The sequence below is a fragment of the Schistocerca gregaria genome, chromosome X (assembly GCF_023897955.1).
Source record: "Schistocerca gregaria isolate iqSchGreg1 chromosome X, iqSchGreg1.2, whole genome shotgun sequence".
Classification (NCBI taxonomy): Eukaryota; Metazoa; Arthropoda; class Insecta; order Orthoptera; family Acrididae; genus Schistocerca; species Schistocerca gregaria.
In genome coordinates, this window is record NC_064931.1 from 433,173,987 (window position 1) to 433,185,534 (window position 11,548).

Here is an 11,548-nt window from a genome sequence, read left to right on the forward strand (position 1 = left end):
AAATATCATAGTGATGATCAAATCCAAGGATTTCAGTTTCCTGATTGCCACAAAATTAAGTTGAAATAGGTTAAATGGTTTGTCAGATTTCGCCTGAAGATATTCTCTCTGAAAATGAACAATATGTGCTTGAAATTTGGCCATCACAACCTCTACTATGCATGCACTGGCTCAAAATGTTGGGTAGTTGTAGTGAATATGATCAGCATTATGTGACAGTTATAAGAAATTATGTCTCGTGCTTAAGCTCCTAAATTTTTTTTGGCTGAAGGACTGTGTTTCAGTTGTATCTAAGTTTCATGTTCCAGCTACTAATTCCTTAACTCATATGTTCATAGATTTCTTAAAGGTTAATCCTGTAGCCAAAATTGTTTGCATCTTTACTTCAATGAAGTTGAAAGGGTACAGTATAGCCCGACATTGAAAATAGGTACAACATTCTTCGTTATTCCTGTCATAACAACATATTATTTTCTAATAATAACTCAGTTTCAATTAATACAGCAAAGCCGGATACCAGTGTAGGAAAGAATGACAATTTATCTACACTCCTGGAAATTGAAATAAGAACACAGTGAATTCATTGTCCCAGGAAGGGGAAACTTTATTGACACATTCCTGGGGTCAGATACATCACATGATCACACTGACAGAACCACAGGCACATAGACACAGGCAACAGAGCATGCACAATGTCGGCACTAGTACAGTGTATATCCACCTTTCGCTGCAATGCAGGCTGCTATTCTCCCATGGAGACGATCGTAGAGATGCTGGATGTAGTCCTGTTGAACGGCTTGCCATGCCATTTCCACCTGGCGCCTCAGATGGACCAGCATTCGTGCTGGACGTGCAGACCGCGTTAGACGACGCTTCATCCAGTCCCAAACATGCTCAATGGGGGACAGATCCCGAGATCTTGCTGGCCAGGGTAGTTGACTTACACCTTCTGCAGCACGTTGGGTGGCACGGGATACATGCGGACGTGCATTGTCCTGTTGGAACAGCAAGTTCCCTTGCCGGTCTAGGAATGGTAGAACGATGGGTTCGATGACGGTTTGGATGTACCGTGCGCTATTCAGTGTCCCCTCAACGATCACCAGAGGTGAGGAAATCGCTCCCCACACCATGATGCCGGGTGTTGGCCCTGTGTGCCTCGGTCGTATGCAGTCCTGATTGTGGCGCTCACCTGCACGGCGCCAAACACGCATACGACCATCATTGGCACCAAGGCAGGAGCGACTCTCATCGCTGAAGACGACACGTCTCCACTCGCCCCTCCATTCACGCCTGTCGCGACACCACTGGAGGCGGGCTGCACGATGTTGGGGCGTGAGCGGAAGACGGCCTAACGGTGTGCGGGACCGTAGCCCAGCTTCATGGAGACGGTTGCGAATGGTCCTCGCCGATACCCCAGGAACAACAGTGTCCCTAATTTGCTGGGAAGTGGCGGTGCGGTCCCCTACGGCACTGCATAGGATCCTTCGGTCTTGGCGTGCATCCGTGAGTCGCTGCGGTCCGGTCCCAGGTCAACGGGCACGTGCACCTTCCGCCGACCACTGGCGACAACATCGATGTACTGTGGAGACCTCACGCCCCACGTGTTGAGCAATTCGGCGGTACGTCCACCTGGCCTCCCGCATGCCCACTATATGCCCTCGCTCAAAGTCCGTCAACTACACATACGGTTCACGTCCACGCTGTCGCGGCATGCTACCAGTGTTAAAGACTGCGATGGAGCTCCGTATGCCACGGCAAACTGGCTGACACTGACGGCGGCGGTGCACAAATGCTGCGCAGCTAGCGCCATTCGACGGCCAACACCGCGGTTCCTGGTGTGTCCGCTGTGCCGTGCGTGTGTTCATTGCTTGTACAGCGCTCTCGCAGTGTCCGGAGCAAGTATGGTGGGTCTGACACACCGGTGTCAATGTGTTCTTTTTTCCATTTCCAGGAGTGTATTTAACTGATTACATGTGCACTCCCACAAAATAAATCCCTACATCCAATTTGGTGAGATCTGCGAAATGAATAAATGTATGGTCATCTGCTGACCACAGATAGTGAATGTGCAATATATGATCATCTTTGAGACGGTCCTTTGGTCACCTTTGATGGAACCGAAGAGATGAAATTTACCTGTGCTTTGAGCGCCTGAAATGTGGCTGACCAATGGGTAGCATGGTCTTCCCCTACCTCGATGGAGGTGCGAGATGACCTAAAGAACGACCATGTTTTCAGCACTCTGCCGCTGGATCTAGTGTTGGTAAGACCTGTCTGAGGTGTGCTCCATAAAGACAAAAGAGTGGAGACATGGTATGCACGTGAAATACTTAAGAGTAGAATGAGAATTTTGACTCTGCAGCGGAGTGTGCGCTGATATGAAACTTCCTGGCAGATTAAAACTGTGTGCCCGACCGAGACTCGAACTCGGGACCTCTGCCTTTCACGGGCAAGTGCTCTACCAACTGAGCTACCGAAGCACGACTCACGCCCGGTACTCACAGCTTTACTTCTGCCAGTACCTCGTCTCCTACCTTCCAAACTTTACAGAAGCTCTTCTGCGAACCTTGTAGAACTAGCACTCCTGAAAGAAAGGATATTGCGGAGACATGGCTTAGCCACAGCCTGGGGGATGTTTCCCGAATGAGATTTTCACTCTGCAGAGGAGTGTGCGCTGATATGAAACTTCCTGGCAGATTAAAACTGTGTGCCCGACCGAGACTCGAACTCGGGACCTCTGCCTTTCACGGGCAAGTGCTCTACCAACTGAGCTACCGAAGCACGACTCACGCCCGGTACTCACAGCTTTACTTTTGCCAGTACCTCGTCTCCTACATTCCAAACTTTACAGAAGCTCTTCTGTGAACCTTGCAGAACTAGCACTCCTGAAAGAAAGGATATTGCGGAGACATGGCTTAGCCACAGCCTGGGGGATGTTTCCAGAATGTTACTTAAGAGTAGTTTGGAATAATAATTTCTCTATTTCAGGAACTTGTGTGGGAAGAATGAAATGTCAGGCAGGTAATATTAAGGGGCTCATAGTAATCATCGGAAGTGACCAATGGTCACAATGAAACCACGTGTAGCAATAAGTTAGCAGTAAGTTGAAATAATTCCGAGTGCTTAAGTTAAGCTGAATTACTAGCGTGTGTACTATAAGTTGGAAATATTTAAGAAATGGCGTGTGCAGGACTTGAAATTAGAGACGAGTACTTCCACATGGTGAGTACTGTGTGAATCTCATCTGTGTATGAGACAAAGGATAAAGAGAAGTACTCGTCCATGGTATCAATTGAGGACTCGCGTGTGTGATGAATATGTTCTTAATATTACTTTGCGTGTTATGTTTCCGTGTGACGCTTGGTTCAAACTATAATACTCTGAGAGAGAAGCAAGGTGAGTCAGCCGTCTATCCAGCAATGCCACTTGGTTGCATTGCACAGGAAGACGTGCATATATCCTCCAGAGTTCATAGTAGGAAAGAGAAGTTACGAAGTGGGGCAGTGTCGTGTGAAACTGGGATAAATACTAATTGAAGTGGGAAAGCTGAAAGTGATGTGATTATAACGTTGTGACTATTCTTTGTATTGTGTGTTGCCACTGTGATGTATTTCATGAAATTTAAGTATGTGTGGTTGGCATGGGAGAGTAACAAGATAGTTTCAGAGGCAGTGGGTTATGCATGTTCCTTTTTGTACCACTCAGTCTGGAGGAAATTTTCGTGATGATGGGTGTGAGAGTCGAAGTGTGAGATATAGTAAGAGATCCACCATCCTATCCAGAAAGTGCACTGTAGCGTTAAATAATTACGAGACCATAAGATAGAGAATCACCAATGTAAAGCCATGCCCACTGGGTGGAATTTCTCATGTGTTATTGTTGTAGGTTATAGAATTTGTGTGTTTAGGTTATAGAATTCATCGGAATAAATAAGATAGTGAAAAAAAAAAGATTGGTGGCCTTCTCCTTCGAATAGTATGTTGTCATGATACCCAGAATTTATAATGTGTGCGCCATTTATATTCAGTGCGATGGCCACGTGTTGATCAAAGCCGTTAAAAAAGAAAGAAAATGTGGTATTGCCAGTGCGTAGTGAAGAGTCAGAGTTGTGTAAATTACTAATAGTCAGATGTGCGTTTCCGTTTCCGTTGCGTAATATTCAAACAGGAGAATAACTTGTAACCTAATTGTGAGTACTAGAGTTCATGTTACTCGATAAATAAGAATGAGTCCACTCGCTTGGCAGACCACTCATTTTGCAGGCCTGACTGCTTGATGCCACCGTATGAGCAAGGCATGTGGGTGCCTCTCCAAGTAACCCTCAGTTTCAGGGGCCTGTTCTTGTTTCCTTCCAACACCATAGCACCAACAAGTATTGCAATGTATTGATTTTTTATGTAACACATTTTTTTAAATTTTCGTGTCTCTCACCACAAGTTTTTATGAGGCCTAACTCCGCCAGTCCCCACTGGTAACGGAAAATTTGTGACGTCAATTGCAGTTTTTTTGCGAACCAGAATACATGGCATTTTGTGTGCTTCACTGTTATCATCGCCTGAGTTTCGACACGGATAAATTAGTAGCACATGTTTTTCGCATTGGTAGTGGGATGCGTCAGCACTATTCACTTGCAAACTTTTTCCTTAACAAATCGTCTTTGTAAACCTTTCCATTCTGTGGCATACCACGTCTGCAGATTTATTCTCTGAATTGCGATAGTAATTTGTTGGAATTAGTTTTCTTGTTATATTAATTCGTTACTGCAGTGCATTTTACGACGCCTGATATCAGTGATGTTTCTTAACGGTGAAATTACCCATGAGAAGCATTCAGTCTGTGTGAACGTCTTATGAATACTTTCTGTCATGTCTTCAAACATTTTTGCGCGTCACAAGTGGTATGCTGCTTATGATTTTATCAGACGTAATGTGCGGTATATTTTTAGCTTTTTGCGCTTGAGATTGAAAACAAATCCCACAGGGCCTATATTTGTTGTTTAAGTTCTTGTTGTTGCCGTGATCTGTCTTCCAAACGAGCGTCAAAACAGACATATCTAGGTCCCGAATGGTTTTCACATTCACTGCAGGAAATTGTACTACTAGGGTATTACTGATCCAGTAAGCATTCAATTGTTCGAAAAACGTTTTCTTGAGTATTTCTCGCAAATTCGTCTCGTGTTTTTGTCTTGGGGATAGAAGTATTTCCGCGGACTTTGCATTGCACTATCGCCCGTCCGAATGTTCCACCCGAAGTTTGGCAGAAACATGGCCGCCGTAGCGGCATTGGCCACTCTCTCTCTCTCTCTCTCTCTCTCTCTCTCTATACAGGCTCTCAGCTTTAGGTATGGCACTTTACTTCTCTCTGGCGGAAAGAACGTAAAGGTTTGAATTAGACTAGCTGTAGCTCCACCACCGCCATAAGAAGCGTGTAGAAACCAACAGCTGAGCATTTCACGCAGCCCTTCTGAGGGCAGACGGTGCCTATCTGCAGTTGGCTCCAACTTTCAGAAACCTACCACGAGAGCGCATGTGGTGAAACGCGCCTCTTCAAATCGGAAAATATCTACTCCGAAACAGTGTTTTATGCGAAATAGTGATTTCGCTTTATATATATATAAGTGGTGCCACAGAACAGTGGCACTACCTCAGAAGCCGCCTTTGAGCAGACCTAAAGGCCTTAAAGGCCGATGTATGGTTCCAAAACTACAGGAGAAATGCAGGGAACAACATAAGTAATTGCTATTTGTATTCTGTTTCCTAGAAAAGGGCTTTCATACAGTGCCTAGAGATGCTGGGTGGAAGGTCTTAAAATATTTCACTTACCCTGAACACTATCTTCGACTGATCCTAGCTTTTCCTGATGGCATGCCTGGACAAGTGCCATATCAGGATGAAACATCTGACAAATTCTCTATTTCAAATAGGCTCAAACGAGGATATGTCCTTGCGCCAACGTCGTGTTCTCTGTACATAGCAGCCATACTTTATGAGATATCCTCTGTAAACAGTGCAGGAGTAGAACTTAATTAATGATTTACCGAGGACCATTTAATCAGTCCAGACTGATTTCTAAAAGGTTCACAAGTCTCTCTTAGTTACCTGAATTGCAGTATGCAGACGACACTGCTTCTCCAGGTCACATACCCGCAGAGATGCTACTGTCTGCAGATTGTTTCAGTAATGAAAACGAATAGTTTGGCCTGGCTATAAACATCTAAAAAACAAAGGTACTCGCATAGCCAATTCCTGGAAGTGCCTTTCTGGATTTTGATATCTGTATTTTCAGCACGCCCTTGTAACATGTAGACCACTTCCACTAGAATGTATATTATCAACCAATTGCTCATTGGAAAACGGTGTGGAGAACAGATTCACAAAACACTAGTTGCTTTTGGACGTCTCCTACATTGGGTCTTCCTGAATAAAGTTCTGACACTATCTAACAAACTGACAGTGTATCGAGCAGTTCTTATTTCTACCCTGCGCTATGGTTAAGATACCTGGATGCTATATCGCCACAATCCTAAAAACTTCTCTCAGGCACATTATGAAAATCAAAGGGACAACATCGTATCAAACACTGATGTTCTTGAGAAGACAAAGATGTACAGTATAGAAGCCACCGTTCTTGCAGCAGGATCGAATTTGTGTTGAGGGGGGAGGAGGGAGACGAAGAACTGTGCCACCTCCTAGGACGGTGGGTTTTAGGGAATGGCAAAATCTTAAAGTTTATTAGGCTATGGCTTCAAAAGGATGAATGAAACAAAACAGTTAAAGTTTTGTATAAAGTCTGAGAATACGTTGGAAATACAAATCATTCATCAAACCTAGTGACTTTCTAGAAATTGTCAACGGTATTGTGAAACAGGTGACCAAGAAAGCGCTGGAGTTGGTCACCTTGTTTGCGTCTTTCAAAATAGCAAAGGCTGCTAGCGGTAGTGTTGCCAACTCAGTTTCTACCATGTGCCTACACAACACTTGAAATGTATGCCAACCTACGACAGCTTGAAAGCCGCTACAAAAGAGAAATACTTTATAATAAAGAAATAAACAAAAGATCCAGTAAATGGTAGCCTAACAATTCTTTAAATGCCTATAGCAGTATCGCTGAGAAAAACACTTTGCAATGAACAAATAAGGAGTAACTAAAATATGCACTGGCCATCACATGTCGTAGTCTATAGAATCCAAACATTATGATTAAGGGGCGTTTACTTCTGGAAATATGCATGGAATTCTTCCCCCAGCACTCCACTCATTTGGATCTGCCATTGATACTGGCTAGATTGTTCTGATTCTTGTCACGCTCCTGTAAATTAACTTTGGCTGATTTGACTGTAACTTATTTTAAGTTGTTCCTTATTCCCTTTTTTTCCCTTGTTGTTGAAAAATGGCTCTCAGCACTATGGGACTTAACTTCTAAGGTCATCAGTCCCCTAGAACTTAGAAGTACTTAAACCTAACTAACCTAAGGACATCACACACATCCATGCTCGAGGCAGGATTCGAACCTGCGACCGTAGCGGCCTTGTTGAAGCCATAATCAATAGGTATTAACATAAACCATGAAATACGTACCAAACCTTACACTGAGGTGACGTAAGTCATGGGATTCCTCCTAATATCGTGTCGAAACTCCTTTAACCCGGTGTAGTGCAGCAGCTCGACGTGTCATGGGCTCAACAAGTAGCTGGAAGTCCACTGCAGGAATAATGAACATGACGCCTCTATAGCCGTCTTTAATTGCTAAAGTGTTGCTGGTGCAAGATGTTGAGCATGAACTGACCTGTCTATTATGTCCCATATATTTTCGATGGTATTCATGTCGAGCTATCTGGGTGGGCGAACCATTCGATCCAACTTTCCAGTATGTGCTTCAAACAAATCGAGAACATTTGTGGCTCTGTGACATGATGCATTGTCATCCATAAGAATTCCATCACTGTTTGGGAATATGACGTCCATGAACGGCTGCAAATGGTCTCCAGACACCCAAACATCCAGAGGACACAGCTCATTACTCGTAAACACAGCCCACACATTTATGGAGCTACAACCAGCTTGCACAGTGACTTGTTGACGATCTGAGTCTGAATGGTCACAGGCGTTGATGCAAAGTACATCCTCCTGAATTCCGAGGCCAGGAAGTTCAAATGCATCCATGCCAAAAAAGTATGGAGCATTACTAGACTGGAGAAAAGGCATGGAATTGTCTCTAACTAAATATGCGCTGCAAAGTCTGTGGTACAACCAAGGCCCTCAGAAATGAGATAATCAAATCATCGCATACTGCGACCACACTGTCTGCATGGTCACAGGCATTGATGGAAAGTACATTGTCCTGAATTGCGAGGCCAGAAAGTTCAAATGCATCTATGCCAAAAATGTTTGGAGCATTACTAGAGTGGAGAATAGGCATAAAAATTGTCTCTAACTACAATATGCGCTGCAAAGTCTGTGGTACAACCAAGGCCCTCAGAAAAGAGATCAGCAAAATCATTGCATAGTGCAGCCACACTGCATGGTCATAGGCGTTGATGCAAAGTACATTGTCCTGAATTGCGAGGCCAGAAAGTTCAAATGCATCCATGCCAAAAAAGTATGGAGCATTACTAGAGTAGAGAATAGGCATGTATAAGTCACTAACTAAAATATGCAGTGCAAAGTCTGTGGTACAACCAAGGCCCTCAGAAAAGAGATCAGCAAAACAATCGCATAGTGCGACTACACTGTCTGCATGATCACAGGCATTGATGCAAAGTACATTGTCCTGAATTGCGAGGCCAGGAAGTTCAAATGCATCCTTGACAAAAATGTTTGGAGCATTACTAGTGTGGAGAATAGGCATGGAATTGTCTCTAACTACAATGTGCGCTGATAATTGTGGTACAAAAAAGGCCAACAGAAAAGAGATCAGCAAAATCATCGCATAGTGCGACCACATGTCTGCATGGTCACAGGCGTTGATGCAAAGTACACTGTCCTGAATTGCGAGGCCAGGAATTTCAAATGCATCCATGCCAAAAATGTTAGGAGCATTACTAGAGTGAAGAATAGGTATGGAATTGTCTCTAACTGCAATATGCGCTGCAAAGTCTGTGGCACAACCAAGGCCCTCAGAAAAGAGATCAGCAAAATCATCGCATAGTAAGACCACACTGTCTGCATGGTCACAGGCGTCGATGCAAAGTCATTGTCTCACACTGTGAGGCCAGAAAGATCAAATGCAACAATGCCAAAAATGTTTGTAGCATCACTAGAGTGGAGAATACGCATGGAATGGTCTCTAACTACAATATGCGCTGCAAAGTCTGTGGCACAACCAAGGCCCTCAGAAAAGAGATCAGCAAAATAATCGCATAGTGCGACCAAGCTGTCTCATGGTCACAGGCGTTGATGCAAAGTACACTGTCCTAAACTGTAAGTTGAGGAAGCCCAAATGCATCCATGCAAAAAATGTTTGGAGCACTACTAGAGTGGAGAATAGCCATGGAATTGCTTCTAACTACAATATGCGCTGCAAAGTCTGTGGTACAACCAAGACCCTCAGAAAAGAGATCAGCAAAATCATCGCATATTGCGACCTACACTGTCTGCATGGTCACAGGCGTTGATGCAAAGTACTTATTCCTGTACTGGGGGGACAGAAAGTTCAAATGCATCCATGCCAAAAATGTTTGGAGCATTACTAGGCTGGAGAATAGGCATGGAATTGTCTCTAACTACAATATGCGCTGCAAAGTCTTTGGTATAACAAAGGCCCTCAGAAAAGAGATCAGCAAAAGCATCGCATAGTAAGACCACACTGTCTGCATGGTCACAGGCGTCGATGCAAAGTCATTGTCTTACACTGTGAGGCCAGAAAGATCAAATGCAACAATGCCAAAAATGTTTGTAGCATTACTAGAGTGGAGAACAGGCATGGAATTGACTCTGACTACAATATGCGCTGCAAAGTCTGTGGTACAACCAAGACCCTCAGAAAAGAGATCAGCAAAATCGTCGCATAGTGCGACCACACTGTCTGCATGGTTACAGGCGTTGATGCAAAGTACTTAGTCCTGTACCGGGAGGACAGAAAGTTCAAATGCATCCATGCCCAAAATGTTTGGAGCATTATTTGACTGGAGAATAGGCATGGAAGTGTCACAAACTACAATATGCGCTGCAAAGTCTGTGGTACAACCAAGGCCGTCAGAAAAGAGATCAGCAAAATCATCGCATAGAGCGACCAAACTGTCTGCATGGTCACAGGCGTTGATGCAAAGTAAATTGTCCTGAATTTCGAGGACAGAAAGTTCAAATGCATCCATGCCAAAAATATTTGGAGCATTACTAGAGTGGAGAACAGGCATGGAATTGACTATAACTACAATACGGGCTGCAAAGTCTGTGGTACAACCAAGGCCTTCGGAAAAGAGATCAGCAAAATCATCGCATAGTGCGACCACACTGTCTGCGTGGTTACAGGCGTTGATGCAAGGTACTTAGTCCTGTACTGGGAGGACAGAAAGTTCAAATGCATTCATGCCAAAAATGTTTGGAGCATTACTAGACTGGAGAATAGGCTTGGAATTGTCACTAACTACAATATGCGCTGCAAAGTCTGTGGTACAACCAAGGCCTTCGGAAAAGAGATCAACAAAATCATCGTATAGTGCGACCACACTGTCTGCATGGTTACAGGCGTTGATGCAGAGTACTTAGTCCTGTACTGGGAGGACAGAAAGTTCAAATACATCCATGCCAAAAATGTTTGGAGCATTACTAGACTGGAGAATAGGCATGGAATTGTCACTAACTACAATATGCGCTGCAAAGTCTGTGGTACAACCAAGGCCGTCAGAAAAGACATCAGCAAAATCGTGGCATAGAGCGACCAAACTGTATGCATGCTCACAGGCGTTGATGCAAAGTAAATTGTCCTGAATTTCGAGGACAGAAAGTTCAAATGCATCCATGCCAAAAATATTTGGAGCATTACTAGAGTGGAGGACTGGCATGGAATTGACTCTAACTACAATATGCGCTGCAATGTCTGTGGTACAACCAAAGCCCGAAGAAGAGAGTAAAAAAATCATCACATAGTGCGACCACACTACCTGCATGGTCACAGGCTTTGATGCAAAGTACTTTGTCCTGAATTGCGATGCCAGGAATTTCAAATGCATCCATGCCAAAAATGTTTATAGCATTACTAGAGTGGAGAATAAGCATGGAATTGTCTGTAACTACAATATGCGCTGCAAAGTCTGTGGTACAACCAAGGCCCTCAGAAAAGAGATCAGCAAAATAATCGCATAGTGCGACCACAATGTCTGCATGGTCACAGGCATTGATGCAAAGTACATTGTCGTGAATTGCGAGGCCAGGAAGTTCAAATGCATCCATGCCAAAAATGTTTGGAGCAATACTAGAGTGGAGAATAGGCATGGAAATGTCTCTAACTACGATGTGCGCTGATAATTGTAGTACAAAAAAGGCCCACAGAAAAGAGATCAGCAAAATCATCGCATAGTGCGAACACACTGTCTGCATGGTCACAGGCG

The 11,548-nt window shown here is 44.1% G+C and overlaps 2 non-coding genes across 2 annotated transcripts; both read right to left on the reverse strand.

Annotated features, from left to right (window-relative positions):
• Positions 1–2,406: 2,406 nt before the first annotated feature.
• On the reverse strand, positions 2,407–2,481 carry Trnas-uga (transfer RNA serine (anticodon UGA)). The gene has a single exon. It is a non-coding gene; the product is annotated as a tRNA-Ser (tRNA).
• A 226-nt stretch (positions 2,482–2,707) lies between these two features.
• Trnas-uga (transfer RNA serine (anticodon UGA)) lies at positions 2,708–2,782 on the reverse strand. The gene has a single exon. It is a non-coding gene; the product is annotated as a tRNA-Ser (tRNA).
• Positions 2,783–11,548: the final 8,766 nt, after the last annotated feature.